The sequence below is a fragment of the Ambystoma mexicanum genome, chromosome 10 (assembly GCF_040938575.1).
Source record: "Ambystoma mexicanum isolate Mex_15411 chromosome 10, UKY_AmexF1_1, whole genome shotgun sequence".
NCBI lineage: Eukaryota > Metazoa > Chordata > Amphibia > Caudata > Ambystomatidae > Ambystoma > Ambystoma mexicanum.
In genome coordinates this window covers 192,847,226-192,860,729 of record NC_090932.1, presented here as the reverse complement: position 1 = coordinate 192,860,729, position 13,504 = coordinate 192,847,226, and the positions used below count along the sequence as shown (strand labels likewise).

Genomic DNA, 13,504 nt, shown 5'->3' with positions numbered 1-13,504 from the left:
TAATCAAAAGGATAGAAAGGAGTTGCAGGTCAAGGTGGGGGATGTTGTTTGTGTAGAAAATCCCAGATTTGTTCCGAAAGGAGCTAGTGCATTTTTACCTTCGATGAGGGTTGTGAAATGTGCAAAGGGATATGTACAGTTGGAGGATGGCTCAAGGTGGAGCAAAAGGCATATTGTGGTCCAAGATGGCGGTAAAACCGGTGTAGATAAGGGGGCCGCGTTTGTTTGTGATGGTGCTGTGCACCCAAGGGAAAGGAAGATCGTGTTTTGGAGGAGAATGGTGGGCGATTGAGAGATGTTGCTGCTGCACATGTTCTGGATGGGGCGGTCATGGCTGGAGATTTGATCGTGGATGGTGTGCATGTGGGCAAGGGATGTGACCTGTCTGTGGAGAATGGTGGGGCCGTGGGGCGTCCGGTCAGGAGTTGCGTGCCTCCTGTTAAACTCAGAGACTATGTGCGTCAGTGGGTGTCAGAGTTGGTGACAATTTACGCTCTTGTTGTTATCAGTGCATTGTAGGGTTATTTGATTGATTGTATTCAGTGCATTGTATTTGCTTCTGCATTGCACTTTCATGGTCATTTTAATGTAATATTGACAGTTTGTTTTCTTTGCTAATTTTTGTTTTCTTTCCTAATTTTGTCTTTCTTATTTACTGTTATATGTTTGATCTTATGGTGTGTTTGGGGAGTAAGGGGAGAAGATATGTTGTATCTTGTCGACTGGCGTGTGTGCAATGCTGTTCCTTGTTCATGGATCAACATTCCACACGGGCCAGTTAGTTTGATTTCTCTGCGGCTTGTTGCGGTTGCCTGCTCTGGGTCCAGAATCAAGTTGTTTATAATTTACCGTGCCTCAGATTTCTTCAACGCTCTTCCACTGAACATCCGGACTAGAGACAACGTTCCATATTTCCACACGCATGCTCAAGGCCTCACTGCTGTCCCTACCTCTAGGGCGCTTTGCCCATCCTTCACCGTCTCTCCCTTTTTAGGGCAATCACGTGCCATGAGGCCATTATTTTCTTTTGCTCTGTCATGCTATGGAGTGGCCTACAAGGGTACGCGCATCCAGTACAGGAATACATGAGTGGGGGCAAAAGACAGCACCTGCTGGCTGCGTCCCACTGCACCAGGAAGTGGAAATAGGGCTTGGGTTGGCTGGAGAGAGAACCGTGGAGGATAGCGGGGGAGGCATGGGCTGCAACATGTGCTTAAATGTATCCACATTTTCTTGGGCTTTGTGCACTCGTACCAATGTCTGCTTGGAAAGAGTGACCCCAGCCCTCTCCATTTATTCGTATGTCATGTTGACAGTCCCTTTTCGTCCTGAAAGTGCCGAGCCGTGTCCGTGAATGATAGTGATCGCTGGGTTAATGGGGAGAGGGGGGGGGCTCCGGAACGCACGGAAAACCTCTAATAATTTTGATTAAATTACGCAAATGGGTTGGGGGGGCTCAATTGCAGTGAAATGCGACTACCATTCCCCTTCTCCATCTCCCCGCCCCCCCTGTAATCTGGCATCCACCTTCAGATGTGAAATACACATGCTGCTTCCTTTGTGAAGCCAAGAGCTGCTTGCTAAGCGGGAAAACACAACTTGAGGCCATTTAGGTGGCAGTGTCCTTGCTAAACGTTTCTTGCATGCATAAGGCTAATGCATTAGGCATCTGCTTTCACTTTTCCCCCGCTCCCCCCCCCCCACCTCCACCCCCCCACGCCTCCCCCCAGTGTGTGAATAACGTGCAGGCCAGTGACGTGCTTGGGGCCTCCTGCCTTTCAGGCTCGTTTCCTGCACGGAGACAGCTCATCGGTCCCGCCTAGAGAGGAATGTTGTCACCTGCCGCTTGGTTTTTAGCTTTGGCTTCCAGCATCGGCTGCGCAGCCCTGGGAGGGGGGGGGGGTTCCCTTCGCCTGCATTAGTTGATGTGCGTGTGTCGCGCTGTATGCGGCTGGAGGGATTCAAACACCTATTGAAGAGCAGTGCTGTCAAGCTTCCAATTGTGGTTTAATGATGGCTTTGTGATGATGGAGTGGGAGAGCTAGACTTATACTTTGGTAAGAGATGACTGCCTACACCGCCCTGAACATTAGTTTATGAAGAGTTCCCACATATGTGTGCCTGTGCACCTGATGAGAATTAAGCATTCAGTGTTAATTGTCATGAAAAACAATTGCAGAAAGAACATTATTTATTTATAAGTATTTATTTGTAGAGCGCGCTACAGCCCAGAGGCATCGAGGCGCTATTGCATGAGGTTGTAACAGGGCTTGGTTCAGGGTTACATTGAACAGGCAGCCCAACAGTAAGATTTTCTTAGTTACAATTACAGGTGGTTCAGGGGAAAGTCATAGCAGCAGTGTACTTTTAACCTGACAGTGAATAAGGTAGAATGAATACACAAATGCTTACATCTTAGAGTATAGTACAGTACATGCAGGTTTCAAAGTGGATAGTGCTAACGCGCAGCCTAAAAAGGGCCAGAGGTATGCAAGAAGCACAGGAAGTACTAAGTCTTGTAAATGGCTTGCTTTTTAACGCTTTGCGGAAGGCTAGATGCGAATCAATCCTCCTAATGTGGGGGGTAGAGAGTTCCAATGGGTCGCGGCCATGGTAGGGAAGCTAGTCACGCCTGCGCAAACTCTCCGGGTCTTGGGAATAGCAATTCTGTTAGTGTAGGCCGACCTAATCGGTCTGGCAGAGGTTGGCTTGGCTATTCTTAGAGCCAGGTAGGGAGGTGCCAAGTTATGGACGCATTTATGCGTAAGGGCGAGGGTTTTAAAGACAATCCGCTCTTTAACAGGGCGCCAATGAACCTGCTTCCTGGCCTTAGAGATGGGGGTCCCTTTTCTAAAATACCGGTGGCAGCCCTAAGGGCATTATTTTGTACAATTTGGTGTTTGGAGATGTTTTTACCAGAAGTCCCTACAAAAAGGGCATTACAGTAATCCAATATTGCCCTTGCAATGGTAAGGCAGTTCTGTTCAGATCGAAAGGGTCTGGCTGCATTAAGCAGTTTAGAGTGGTATGCTGAGGTGGAGGCAATGGCATTGACCTGTCTGTTCATAGTGAGGTTTGAGTCCAGATTAACACCTAAGGTCTTGACTACATGGGATACAGTGATCATTATATTGTCAATGATGAAGGATCAGTGATCAGTATATTGTCAATCATGAAGGAACTGTAATGTTTGTCCAATTTACCATGGGTGGCAGGGGATCCAATTAACAGAAGTTCGGTTTTCTCGCCATTGAGGCACAACCAGTTTTCTGCCATCCAGGTTTGGATAGTTGAGTATATGGAGTCGAGGGTTTTCATGTTCGACTTGTAATCCCCGGTAAGGGGGATAAGCACCTGAGTGTCATCAGCATAATTGGTGTATGAGATGCCCAGTGCGTCCAGAATGTTGAGCAGTGGCCTTGTGAATAGGTTATATAGGATAGGCGAAATGCAGGAGCCCTGTGGGACTCCGCATTTGATGTGCCTTGGATGGGCACAGGCTGAGTCAGAGAAGACTTTCTTAACCCTCTCCTGAAGAAACAAGGTGATCCAAGCACAGTCCTTCGGCGACAAGTTCACCGCAGAGGAGAGATGGTGGCAGAGTATCCTATGATCCACTAGGTCAAACGCTGCGGATAAATCAAGGAGTAAGAGGAGCACGGGTTTGCCTGCATGTCTAAGGTCATCCATTTGATTTTTAAGGTCTAACAGTGTAGTTTCGGTACCGTGTCCTGGACGGAAACCAGACAGCCGGAGGCCGAGAAGAAGGTTGGCATCAAGGAATTTCTGGACTTGCAGATAAGCTGCCTTGTCCAGGATTTTTAGTAAAAAGGGAACAGTGGTGATGGGTCTATAGTTCCCTGGGACCGTTGGGTCAAGGCTGGGTTTCTTAAGGAGAGGGTTTGCCCAAGCTTCCTTAAGACCAGTTGGGACATGGCCAGACTGGAAGGATGCATTAAGGAAGGCTGTAAGGAAGGGGCCAAGGGTAGGGGCACAGTCTTTAACAAGCTGAGCCAGACAGGTGTCCCCTTTACAGTAGGATGGTTTAATAGATTTAAGAAGGGCAATGACTTCAGGTTCACTCATATCCCTGAAGTGTCAAGGCGGGCATTCAACAGATTCAGTTTCTGCAGACGTACTACTATGTAGGTTAGATATTTGGTGGTTGAGAGCCTGTTGGTGAGCTAGGATTTTATTTAGCAGAGTATCAAGTTTGTCAAGCATAGCAGATTGGATGTTATTACACCAATTTTCATCCTTGAGGAGAGTGGGAAGCGGGGTGGTAGGATTTTCCAACTTTCTGAAAATGGAAAAAAAGTCTTTAGTTCCTGATTTTTCCTTTGCTATCCTAGTATTGAAAGAAGCAGCTTTGGCATTGATTATGGCACTTTTATATTCTTTAGAGATAGTCTTAAAATCTTCCTTAGAGGCGTTAGGGTTCACTTTCCAGGAGAGCGCTACCCTCTTCTTGGCACGTAGTTCCAGAAGCTCCTGAGAGAACCAGGCATTAGAGTGCCTGGATCGCTTAGCTTTCCTTAGGGTGAGTGGCGCAATGGCATCCACTGCTTGCGTGATGACCGATTTGAACGCACTCGCGAGAGTTTCTGGGTCCCTGGAAAAAAGGGGGCTGAAGAGCAGGTACCATAAGGTAAGGCGTGAGCTTTTCCTTAGTAAGCTGTCGGGAGCTTCTCGTGAGTGCCGCAGGGAGCGGAGTCACTTGCTTGGAAGCCCCTTTGGTAGTATTGAGGTCAAATTGATTGGAATGGTGATCAGACCATGGAATAGGAGAAATCTCGGTAACCAAAACAGGGCAATTGTGATGGCCACCAAGTTGAGTGTACGACCTTTAATATGGGTCAGCTCAGAGATAGCTTGAGTAAACCCTAGGGTGGATAAGGCTTTATTAAGCGCAGCAGCTTGGGCATCATTAGGGTCATTTAGGCCTAAGTTAAGATCACCCAAGAGCATGGATTTTGAGTTTTTTCAAATTATCTGAGAGTGTAAATCAGGGCTTCATGGAAACCCAAGGCTGAACCAGGAGGTCGATAGACAACATAGAGGCTAATGGTACAGTTAGGGGAGGGGTTAACTTTAAGATGAAGGTAGTCGCAATGGCAGCCAGGTTCCCCTTCTATTATTCTGATTGAGATAGTCTCTTTGGCAATAAGAGCTACCCCGCCAACTCTCTGGAGGGTATGGTCTTGCCTAAAAATAGTGTAGCCTGCTGGGATGGCGAGTGCAAGGGCTGGCCCAGGTGCTTCGTTCAACCAGGTTTTACTAAGTATCAATAGGTCAATGTTCCCACTGATGATAAGGTCATGAACGTTTAAGGCATGGGCTGGGAGGGGGGCGGGCATTAATAAGGGCACACATAAGGGGGCATTGGGTGCGGCCCTGTGGGTAGAGGTTGGAGATGGTAAGGCATTCCTGGGAACCTGAAGGTTAGTCGCCACTTGCGAAGGGGAACCCTCATAGGCAGTATTAGGCAAATGCAGATCGAGGCTAACAGGCAGTGGCACAAGGGAGCCATTGGTAGCATTATTGGGCCGACGCAGATCATGGCTAACAGACAGTGGCACAGGTGAATCGGCAGTAGTGATATTGGTCAAATGCGACTCAGGGCTAACAGACGCTAGCCCAAGTAAATCAATGGTAGCAGTGTTGGGCAAGAGCGAATGAGGGCTAACAGATGCGGGCTTACGTATATCAACAGTAGCAATATTGGGCAGATGCGAATCAGGGCTAACAGACGCTGGCACATGTAAATCAATGGTAGCAGTGTTGGGCAAGAGCGAATCAGGGCTAACAGACGCTGGCACAAGTAAATCAATGGTAGCAGTGTTGGGCAAGAGCGAATCAGGGATAACAGATGCTGGCTTACGTATATCAACAGTAGCAATATTGGGCAGATGCGAATCAGGGCTAACAGACGCTGGCACAATTGAATGAACAGGGGCAGTTTTGGGCAAGTTCAAATGAGGGCTGACAGGCACTGGCATAGGTGAATCGTCAGTATCGGTATTGGGCAATAGCAGATCAAGGCTCACAGGCGCTGGTGCAGTGGAATCAGCACTGGCTGTATTAGGCAGATGTAAATCAAAACTAACAGGCAATGACACAGGGGAGCCCAGGCTGGCAATAATGGGCAGGTCCAGATCATGGCTGAAAGGCATTTGCACAGTGGAGCCTGCTGTAGTGTTTATTATAGGGCAGATGCAGATCCATGTTGAAAGTAACTGGCAGGTGAAGGTCAGATTTGGCCATATTTGGCATTGCATTTGCAATATTTACCACCCCCCCTATGGTATTCCCAACATTTGACGGTAGTAGCGCTTCTAAGACGAATTCAGACGGGGGATCCACAGTTGTCACAATGGCGTCGGGCAGCGTAGATATTGAGTGGGTCGTCGCTGAGGAGTACAACTGTACGGTAGTTGGTTCTACGGATTGCACAGGGGCCAGCATATTTGGACTGGAAGAGGCGGCGCAGGTAACATGAGCTTTGGTGGTAATGTTTAGAATGTATGGTGGCACTGGCTACGTGAAAGAGGCCCACGGCACTGGTCCCTCTACCGACAACAAAGGAGGAGTTAGAGGTGCGACATCTTTACTAAGAGCCAGTCTGTGGGTCCTAGGATCATGGGGATTCTTCTGTGGGCGTGTACATCTAGCACCTAGACGCGCCTTTCTACAATGGTGGGGGTGTGGTAGGGAGGGGGCGCGCACGGAGGCGCGTTTTTCTCATTGTCAATACTGACAACGAAGGTATGTAGGGATATCAGAGGGGACCACAGGAACTGCATAGGTTGGTGAACTGATGGTACGTAGGGTTGCAGTATGACCCTTACCTTGGAATGCTGGGCAGGCTTCCACGTCCAGCCACGTCGAGCAGCGGAGAGCTGCAGAGAGGGAGAAAGGCCTTTTCCACCGGCCTTCTCCCGACGCTACAGCCAACCCATGTTTCGCATAATACTGCACTTTATACAGGCTGCAAACAGACAAAAATAAAACCTAGAAATAAAAACATGAATGTAAAAAAAAGATGGTGTGTACACATTTTTTTAAATGTCATCAAATATTTCATGCTAGCAGTGGTTGGTTAATTCAGCCCACTAATATAAGTTACTCCGATTTCAATTAATTGTGAATCTGGTTATTCACATGTGAGTGCTTTATGCCAACAAATGTCTGTTTGCAACACCGTTTTTTAACATTGCCTGGATTCTGAGGAAATCCCTGAGCAATGTTTGCCACCATATGCTCACAGAAACAGGTCTGATAATACGCCATCTTTTCAGTGTCAAGAATTGAGATTCTGCAACCTCTGTATGTACAACTCCAAATTAAGCGTGGTCTTTTTCCGTGCCCCCTGGGCGTATTTGGGTTCAATCTGTACCCTCTTAGGGCACCTCACCTCAGATCACCGTGATGGTATCTCCATTAAACTGCATAGAAAATATCCGCATAGAACATGTGTGCATCGCTCTGTTCCGTGTGAAGGAATGCTATTACACATTTACTTGACTGCTCTCATCCTGGATTGTGCATCTGGTTGCAAGTAAAGAGATTAGAAATTACCGTCACAATGTTACCGACGGGAATTTTACAGCCTGATTCAACTGCTCCTCAATTGCCATTAGTTATTTTTCGTTTGTTTTTCTTAAGCTTCTGGGTGACAATATAAAACATTCTGGATCAAATGACTGTTCTACAGGACAGAAATAGCATCACCCTCTTGGTAATAGGTCTAGCTGGTCTGGACATTTGGGTGTGGTGCCACTCTTTTTCCGTTTCTTTTCCTTTTTCATGTGGAAGTACTTTTTCCTGCTTTGTTGTCGGGCTCCGCTTCTAAATTTAAACACATGTTCTTACACAATAGTCGTATTAAATCATGTTTTAATGCTTTGATGTTTTGGCATATTTTTGGTTTTTCATTTGCAAAGCACCTACCTGGGAAATATATGTATTAAAAAAAAGTTACTTCAACGTCTTCTCTACGTTTTAGGTTTAATCTGCATGCTGTGTCAGTTCTGGGTGGCACATGTATTTTCATGTGGGCCCACATTCTGAAACAATACAAAAAAAGAGGAATGTAGCATTCAGCTGTATGGCTTTTACAGGTCTCTGAGTTTTGCCTCCAAGTGCCAGGGTTCCGCAAGTCCAGAAACTAGTCTTATGCAATGCCCGGAGACACGGAGTCTCTGTGCTTCTTCCTCGGTCAACACCTGATCATTGAATCACATTCCCACTCCTAAATGGTCATTTCTGTTGCCTTTTCCGAGCTGGCAAAATAAAGGACTCGTCTTATTTTACTTGGCACAAATGTTGGAACATTCCCCCATTGTTATCTCTTGTACTAAAGCAGAACGACATAGAGAAGGGATTGTTCTATTGTCTTTGTGTATTGTTTTTAATGTGGCCATCTTGATGTTTACCTTCACAGTGTTGCTGCGTGAGATCTGCACGTTATTTCTGCATTGAAGTTTTTATTCCCGTTATGTAGTAGTGATGATGTAACTAGTACTGGCACCTGGGGCAGGCGCTGCAGCCAATCAGCTTGCTCTGATCACCGGCTGAATTCACTGATCCAAAGCCGCGTTCCGAGCAAGCTCAGAAATGTGAGCACCCGCCCCACCATTTTCTCCTCGCCTCCTCTTCCATCGGGTCTCCCCACCCTATTTACCTGATTACCCTGGGAGTCACATAGCGGGCCGCCATTGAAATGGAAGTGGGCCCCTGTAAAGTACCTTGTTTCGTGTACGCAGAGTTTGTGGAGTCTTGTCTGTGATGTTTATCTGACGTAGTTCCAATTCGTTCCTGATGATAAGGTAGTAGGAAGAAACAACCCTTTCCCACCCTGAGGGGTTGAAACTCAGGAATGGTCAGGGACCAGCTCTCAACACTACAGGCTCGCCTCTTGAAATTTGCATAGTTTAGGAACAGTGCGGACACTGGTCTAGGAGGCGTAAGAGTAGCTGACAACAGGATACCTACAAGGAGCCAGGCACCAGGAGCAAGAGCTGGTGGAGATCAGAGCAAGGATGTACCAGGAGGAGAGCAGGAATGAAAGGAACCAGGAGGGAACCACAGAGCAGGAGAAAGGAGGAAGAGAAAGCATTACAGAGCTGACCAGGGGATTACAGACAATGTAAGAGTTGAGATGCACCGTTTACAACAAACTGTTGGGCTGTGGCACGTCAAAATGGCAACATGCCATAAAAAAGTTGCACCGTACGCATTGTACGCATGACGCATGGGAATCATGGCTGTGAGCCTCGGCATCATGCCGAATGGAAGCGGGTCGCCACCACCGTTCCCGGCCGGCTGCTGCCAGGAAAGATGTCCCACGTTGCCTTTGCGAAAAACCGCACCATTGTGGATAGGGCACCAGCCTGTTGCAGGTGAGAGGTAGCGGTGCCGTGGCGATGCACGACACTCTGCCCCTCTCCCGGGCCCATTGAAGCACCTAGTTTCCATGGATATTTCACATCAAAATTGTACACAAGCTGTGGGGCATGGACTTGTGCTGCACGTTTCCTGTACGATCCGAAGCAGAGTAGCCTTCCCAATCAATCAGTTAGTCCAAACGACCCCTGCAGTAGCAGGAGTCACTTACAGAACAAACCTTATATTCAGGGTTCCCCTCAATGTTCAATGGGGCTGGCTCGGGTGGCCCAAAGTGTTTCAGGAGTGAGATATGAAAAATAGGATGTATCCGCCAAGCAGTGGGTAATCACAGATGGCAGACCACCAGTGTTATATTGCACAGCACAGGGAATGGACAAACAAATCTAGGTCCCAATTTGACATGCAGGTTTCGGAGTGGAATATTCTTGGAGGACAGCAACAACAGATCACCAACTCGATTGGTGGGTTCAGGAGTTCGATGTTTGTCAGCCTGTTGCTTTTGCCAGTCCTTCGTATCTTGAAGTATAGTAGCCGTCTGTTAATGGGCGTACTGTATCTGGCGTACCTTCACATCAGCGGATGGAGCAAAGCTGCTGGAGATGGTTTGCATCAGTAGAATCTAGGGATGATGTCCGTAAGTGACGTAGAAGGGGCTATGTTTGATGGACGAGTGCCTTGAAATATTGTAGGCTACTTCTGCCGTATCCAAGCAATAGGCACAATTGTCTTGTGTGACATTAGCGTAACAAAGGTACTGCTAGAGTGTCTGGTTGGTCCTCTCGATCTGGCCATTGCTCTATGGGTGGTAGCCAGAACTGAGCCTGCAGTGGATCTTGATAGTGAGCTTTTAGAGCTCTTTTGGTAACACACATGCAATTGATGGGATGCAGAATAACTTTGACAACAAATAATCGAACCAACTCAGGAAGATGGAAAAGTTGTCTGTTTTAATATCAATTGTCTAAAACAGGGAGTTACAACGGACATCAACAGACGTTCGCTCGAGCTCTCATTCATTTCATAAAAAATCAGTTATGCAGCAAAAATGTGTCATACGTGACATCATACTATGTGGCAAATACGAGAAACCTATGAGGGATTGTGATATGCTCAAGGGGAACATCTAAGTATACGTTCTACAAGGGTTTGGGTTGTGATTAGGACATCTTGTGCCTACCTCTAGTGCAAGTCATCCTAAACTTTATTAAGTACACGGTATATCATTGGCTCTCAAACTATAAGGCTCTTCGTTATATGGCCCTCTACGATTGATTGGCATGCTTGTGCCAGTCTGGAGCATTCGGCTCACTAGCAGCACATAAACTCATACCCCAGGTGCCAGGAGGTGGACTTGACTTTACCTCTCCAACCAATTAGCCCAACGTCTCTCATCACCCATGCCTTCTGCTATGAAGATTGTCTTTGAACTTTGCCTTGTAATGCATTCTTGTTTATGAGAATATAAGAGTGCGGGCGCGCACTGTCCCTTGCTCTAAAACTCCTCGCCCAACTCCTTGGCTCACGTGACAAGAGACCACGATTTGGACCATTTTGCTGCATTTAAGTCTTAAATTAATAAAACTTGGCACACATGGTGTTCTTTCTTTGCACCTTAACAAGGAATGATTCAGCTTTGCACATTTTCCATCTTCAAGAATAGATTACCAGTCTTGGCTGCTTCAGCCTTGACAACAGGCCAGACAGTTTTGCCATTCATTTTCACAATCTCAGCTAATTCTTACTGCGACACAGCCCTCAACCTTCTTTCTCCATGGATCTGAGCTTACTAAAATTATGACAATGATGCCCATCTTCTATATAATGGCATCTCCGCCTGCAGTCTATTCACTACGTATAGCCCGCTTCTATGATCACTTAGTCTACTTGCGTTACTACATCTGTACAGTTATTAAATGGCTTGAATTTTCTGCAGTGCTCTTCACACGTGCACTCTTTTCTTCACATATGAAAGTTCACTTGATTCTTTATTTCATCATCAGTTTCTATAAGGGTCATACATATTCTTCAGCCAGTCTTCTCGGTGCTTCACACTCGCTTCTTGTGATGTCACGAACTCCTTTTCTTGCTCTTTTTCATATTCCTTCAGGGATTTCCTCCATTAGATTGTCATCTTTTCGAGAGTGCATCTGATAGGGTTTTCTTAATGGCTACCTTTTCTTGAAGATTCGCAGCGGAATGGTCACAACTGCTGGTGTCAAGCATGGCACAATCTCAGGCCTCCAACATACAGGTGGGAGGGGGGCGGGACTTCCTGCAGAGGCATTCAGCTGCTCCTCTACAATAGGTTTGCCAAGTTAAGCCCAGAACCGACCCATTAATTGACAGCTGCAGTCTGAAATAATCTTGTCAGGCAATTTGTGTCATCGATAAATGTTAATGGAGATAAGCCTCTGCCATCTGGATGGCTGTAGGGAAGGATGCTAGCGGTATGAAGTGGGACAATTTAGAAAAACAATCCACCACTACCAGTATGCAAGTCTTGCTGTTGGATTCCGGGAGGTCCACAATAAAATCAGTGGCAATGGTAAGCCATGGGTAGGAAGGTTGTTCGATGGGTTGAAGCAGCCCCACAGATTTTTATTTTGAGGTTTTGGTTTGGGTACACACCGGGCATGAGGCTATGTAAATAACGAGACACTAGACTGCGGGTGGCCTGGATACCTCTATGACTAGCAACACAGGACTCATGTAGGTTTGAGGGCCACTTGAATGGTGTTCGAGGGACGGTAAGCAGGGACGTCATTTAGGGATTACCAGGGGTCACACCAGCGACCTCTGAGGTCTCCATTGCTACTCCTGTGGTCTCCCTTGCTACCCCATAGAAATGTTTTTGTATTTTTGTTTTAAATCGAAGCTTCTGGGCTGTGACCAGTGCCATGTGGCTCTTTGTTTCTGGAGTGGCTGGCTTTCTTGTTCAGGCCTCTTAAAAAAACATGGTGTTCCACAAGTGTAACACTTTGAGCAGTGACCCTAAATAAGAAAGAATAGGAATAACAAATCATTTGTCTTTCTGGAACTATATGCATATAATGCTAGACTCATTAAAGGTTTATTTCAGGCACACTTCAGCGGGTGAGTCACTGATTAGTCTGTTCTTAAACACCTCAAATTCACAATGCAGACAAAAACTTCCAAAAATCATTTAGAGTGGAATAAGCATCCATTTCGGTCTATGTATTTCGCTTTTCGCAAGTTGCAGTTGTATCATATTGTTTCTGCTGTTGTCTCTGTTACGGTCATCTCAAAACATTCAATCTCGGTGTCCTCGGTCACTTCACAAATTTCTTGTGCCTAAAAGCTTGTGACAGTGTAGAATTGTTTGACCATAGCACATAAAGTGGCCCTTGATTTAATTGTGCTACAATGAATGCTTTGTTGTAATGTGTCTATCTTTCCTATCTCCCTGACATGCTGTTCAGGATGTTTGTTTGCATGTTTGAGGTAACGAGTGCCCAGAGTATGGAATGCTGTGTTAGTGTGCTGCTTTCTCCGCGCTACTCTAAATGATTTAATACAGAGTTCTGAACCCTCCCAATAATATGTATTTTGACAACCTCTGAAACCTGAAAAGTAGATCCACGCAGGCTTAACATGTGGCCAACTTTGAACCAGACCTGCAGATGAACTGGCTTGCTGTTAAATCTCAGTTAACAGTTTAATGGTATCCACTACAGGGTAAATTTGCTTTCTGACTTTGAGAGCAGACTTTTAATTGATCATTTTACTATAGCCGGTAAGATAGCTATAGCCGGTAAAATAGCTCAGTGGGTTGAGCGCTTACTTCTGTGATGTGCGTGTGATCTGCAGGTTTGAATCCCGGCAAGGCCAACTCAGCCTTTCATCCTTCTGAGGTTGATAAATGAGTACCAACGCCAGTTGGGTGATATTGTATGTATATTTTTTCTATATAAAGAACTTAAGCCTAAGTGCTATATAATAACACATCATTATCATTTGCCCTTGCACGTCTGCTTGCATTCACAGTAAATTGGTAATATGGGCCTATTTACACTGATATTAACGATACATATGGTGATCGATTCTTCTATGCAATATATATCACATTACAGTGATA

General features: G+C 46.2%; 1 protein-coding gene across 2 annotated transcripts in view; it reads left to right on the top strand.

Annotated features, from left to right (window-relative positions):
• PDLIM2 (PDZ and LIM domain 2) overlaps positions 1-13,504 on the top strand; it is a 439,577-nt gene that overhangs the window by 374,989 nt on the left and 51,084 nt on the right. The gene's annotated exons all lie outside the window — the stretch shown is intronic.